The following is a 5,000-nucleotide window of genomic DNA, read 5'->3' on the forward strand; positions in this document are numbered from 1 at the left end:
TCAAATCAATGCAAAACGCTCCTGAGCAAGAAGATTATGTGAGAGTGGATATGATAGATAGTTTGGTGGAAGAAACTTTGGAAGAAAAGTTTCAAGAGCAAGAAGGAAATCAAGAAACAACAGAGGAACAAGTGGCTGAGACCTTTACTGAGCAATATGAAAGGCAAGATAAGAAAGAAGATGTACGAAGACAAGAATTGAAACCTTTACCCACCCATCTCAAATATGCATTCCTTGGCACATCGGAGAGCCTCCCAGTAATCATTAATTCATCCCTGTCAAAGAAGGAAGAAGGAGAACTTCTTGATGTACTCAAAGCTCACAAAGATGCTTTAGGATGGACCATTGATGATCTGAAGGGAATCAGCCCTGCAGTATGTATGCATAAGATCCTCTTGGAAGATAATTCCAAACCAGTGGTTCAACCACAAAGAAGGCTAAATCCTACAATGAAGGAAGTTGTCCAGAAGGAAGTAATGAAGTTGTGGAATGCAGGGATAATATTCCCAATATCTGACAGCCCATGGGTAAGCCCAGTTCAAGTTGTACCAAAGAAGGGAGGAATGACAGTCATCACTAATGAGAAGAATGAGTTGATCCCTACTAGAACAGTGACTGGGTGGAGAATGTGCATAGACTATAGAAGATTGAATGATGCCACCAGGAAGGATCATTTCCCTCTCCCATTCATTGATCAGATGCTGGAAAGGTTAGCCGGCCATGCCTATTACTGTTTCTTGGACGGATATTCTGGGTATAATCAAATCGTGGTAGACCCCAAGGACCAAGAGAAAACTGCCTTCACATGTCCATTTGGAGTTTTTGCGTATAGGCGGATGCCTTTTGGGCTCTGCAACGCCCCTGCCACATTTCAAAGGTGTATGCTCTCCATTTTTTCTGATATGGTCGAAAAATTTTTAGAAGTCTTCATGGATGACTTCTCTGTTTTTGGTGATAATTTCAATGCTTGCCTAAACCATTTAACTCTTGTCTTGAAACGGTGCCAAGAAACTAATTTGGTTTTAAACTGGGAGAAATGCCATTTTATGGTACCCGAAGGAATTGTTCTTGGCCATAAAGTCTCAAGAAAAGGGATAGAGGTTGATAAGGCAAAAGTTGAGATTATAGAAAAACTCCCTCCACCAATTAATGTGAAATCTGTTAGAAGTTTCTTGGGGCATGCCGGATTTTACAGAAGGTTTATCAAGGACTTTTCAAAAATAGCCAAACCTTTAAGTAATCTGTTAATGCTTGATAACCCTTTTGTTTTTGATGAAAACTGTCAGCATGCATTTGAAACTTTAAAAAATAAACTCACAACAGCACCAATAATCACACCCCCAGATTGGGGATTACCTTTTGAACTCATGTGTGATGCAAGTGACATTGCAATTGGTGCTGTACTTGGGCAAAAGAAGGGGAATTTGCATCATGTCATATATTACGCAAGTAAAGTGTTGAATGAGGCCCAAAGAAATTACACTACAACAGAAAAAGAGTTGCTAGCTGTAGTTTATGCATTTGATAAGTTTAGATCATATCTGATAGGATCGAAGGTTGTAGTTTATACTGATCATGCTGCACTTAAGTATTTGATGTCAAAACAGGATGCTAAACCAAGACTCATCAGGTGGATACTGCTTCTACAAGAATTTGACATTGAAATAAGAGATAGGAAGGGCACTGAAAACCAGGTCGCTGATCATCTGTCAAGACTACCACATGAAACAAATCAAAAAGCATCCCAGCCAATAAATGAAAGCTTCCCAGATGAGCACCTTCTGCAGATCCATCAAGCACCTTGGTTTGCTGACATAGCAAATTACAAAGTGGGAAGGAAGATACCGCAAGAATTCTCTAAGCAACAAGTGAAGAAGTTGATTAAAGAAGCAAGGAAATTTTTATGGGATGAACCCTTCTTATTCAAGAGATGCTCTGATGGAGTGATCAGGAGGTGTATTCCTGAAAGTGAAGTGAGGGACATCTTGTGGCATTGTCATGGTTCAGCTTATGGTGGACACTTTGGCCCAGAAAAAACAGCCGCAAAAATACTACAGAGTGGCTTCTATTGGCCAACTATTTTCAAGGATGCCAGAAGATATGTACACCAATGTAATGAATGCCAGAAAGCAGGAGGATTAACAAGAAGGAATGAGATGCCTCAAAATTTTATCTTGGAATTAGAATTGTTCGATCTGTGGGGAATTGATTTCATGGGGCCTTTTCCTCCTTCCTATTCTTTTAGATACATCCTGGTAGCAGTGGAATATGTCTCAAAATGGGTAGAAGCTATAGCCACAACCACCTGTGATGCACAGATCGTCCTCCAATTCCTCAAAAAGCACATCTTCACTAGGTTTGGAGTGCCCAAAAGTCTTATTAGTGATGGTGGTAGTCACTTTTGCAACAAACAAATGGAGAAACTCCTTCACAAATATGGAGTAATTCACAAAGTAGCCACACCCTACCACCCTCAGACTAACGGCCAAGCTGAACTTGCAAATAGAGAATTAAAGAAGATCCTAGAGAAAACAGTGGGAATCACAAGGAAGGATTGGGCTAGAAAGCTAGAGGATGCACTGTGGGCATATAGGACAGCTTTTAAAACTCCTATTGGCAAGTCACCCTTTCAGCTATTGTATGGCAAATCCTGCCACCTCCCTGTAGAGCTTGAACATAGAGCTTTTTGGGCCACTAAACTCCTCAACCTTGACCCCCAAGCTGCAGGAGAAAAAAGGTTGTTACAACTAAATGAACTGGATGAATTCAGACTGGAAGCTTATGAAAATGCGAAGATATACAAGGAGAAAGCTAAGAAGTGGCATGACAAGAAGATCACAAAGAAGGAATTCAAGCCTGGACAACAAGTACTCCTGTATAATTCAAGGCTTAAAATCTTCCCTGGCAAACTGAAGTCTAAGTGGACTGGCCCATACTTGGTGACAAAGATTTTTCCCTATGGGAATATTGAACTACTAGATGAGGCAACAAAGAATCAATTCACTGTGAATGGGCACAGAGCAAAGTTGTACTTAGGAGGACAATGGGTTAAGGAAAAAGAGGTTCAACACCTACAGCCCTCTTAAAAAGAATTGAAAGATGTCAAGCTAGTGACAATAAAAGAGCGCTTGTTGGGAGGCAACCCAACCGGAGGTACTTTTCTTTCATAGTTAGTTCAATAAAAAGGTTAAATGAGTAGTATGTATTGCAAGGAGCTAAGTTTGGTGTTTCACACCAAAACATATTAAGGGAGAATGAAGGATTCTAAGTTTGGTGTTCCACCAAAATCTTACTTAAAAGCACATTCTCACTTTCTATATAAAGAGCTACCAGCTCCAAGCAATCTGACAAATCATTTAAGCATTGTCTGTTTCTAGTTTTCAATTTTATTACCTTTAGCGAAGATTTAAGCTTTCACATATGGTTATGGATAAGAAACATGGCAAGAGACTGAGTTTGGTGTTCACACACCAAAGTAAGTTCAAACGCCTACAAGAAAGTCTTGCACACTAACAAATCACATAAGGGCTTGAGAAACAAGCAACTTCCATTAACACTGCAGAAAATCAATCACTCTTATGGGAGGACTACTCACCATTAGCTGAGATGAAAGAAGAAGGAGCCACCAAGAGGTTGTATTGTCATTTAACTCCATCAGTATTGAATTGCTCAAATTTGGAAGTATGAATATGCCCATTTTAACAGAAACTGTTAGTGTAGTATGCATCAATTATGTTTTTGTAGGCTGGTTTTTTATGTGTTGGCTTGTGTGTTCATTTTCACTTAACAAGAAGTATGTGTTGTCCCCTGCATCTTTAAATTTAATAAAAGAACAGTTTGAATGTGAAGTGAAATGGTCTCTGTTAGTTAGAAGTGGAATAAAAGTAAGTGGTGGTGTGTGTGATTGCATTATAACTCACTTTAGTGAATAAAGAGCTAAGATATCTCCTTCTAAGTAGAGAGTGGCCTATTGTCTATGAATCTCAATTGAATAGAATTCCTTGGTTAGAAAGAAAAACAAAAAAAAGAAAGAAAGAACAAAGAAAGCTAAAAGGTGGCAAAACAAAAGAAAAACAAAAAGAAATAAAGCTGGACACCAATAGCTTGAACTCTGAAATATATGCCTGTGATGTTTTTGTACTAGGATCTGCTTGGATTAGTAAGCTCTTAGGAGTGCCTCAACACTTGGTGACTTGGGTTAACTAACCCGGGATCATCAGCTGAAAATCCACTATCAAGAGCAACCTAACTACAAAGCATTTAGTAGCCCAAAGAGGTGCTGGGCATCAATGTTTTAAGAAGGAATGTGAGCCAAGTGTCTATGGTGAATAATGTGTCAAGTATAAAAAGAAAATGAACTTGCTACACATGACACTCAAATAAAGCTTTTGAATAAAGTAATAGCCAAGGATAAAGGAATAATGAGAGGTCATAGCAGTATGTCACTTGAAACTTGAAGGAAACTTTCTAGGCCTAGGAGTCAATAAGAAGTGAGCATTTGCATATCCACATAAAACCCCATGAACTATCAATAACACTTTGCTAGCATGAACTTCCTCTTCCATTTCATTCTTTCTTCTTAATAAATTCATTTCTTGCTTGGGGACAAGCAAGCTTTAAGTTTGGTGTTGTGATGACAAGTCATCTTAGCCCATTTTAGCTAGTCTTTTTCTTTTGTTTTCATTAGAATTATGCACTTTCTTAAGCTACAAGCAAGCTAATTGAGTAGATTTTCATGTTTCCCTTGATTGAACCAACCATATGTGAATTCATGCCATTTCATGAGGTTTTGAACTATATTTGTTGCATATTGTGGAAGATTGAATACCTCATGATTTTGAGCAAAACTTTGATTAGTTTGGTTGATCAATGATAGGTGAAGAAGGCTTGGAGAAAGGTTGAAGCAAAGAGGAATGGCTAGGAGTGAAGAGAGGACAATGGAATAAGTGAAAATTGAACCGGGTTGCATGAAGTTAGCCCCAACGTTAGCCCCCTAACTT

This window comes from Arachis ipaensis, chromosome B7, assembly GCF_059453495.1.
Source record: "Arachis ipaensis isolate K30076 ecotype BB chromosome B7, ASM5945349v1, whole genome shotgun sequence".
Taxonomy (NCBI): domain Eukaryota; kingdom Viridiplantae; phylum Streptophyta; class Magnoliopsida; order Fabales; family Fabaceae; genus Arachis; species Arachis ipaensis.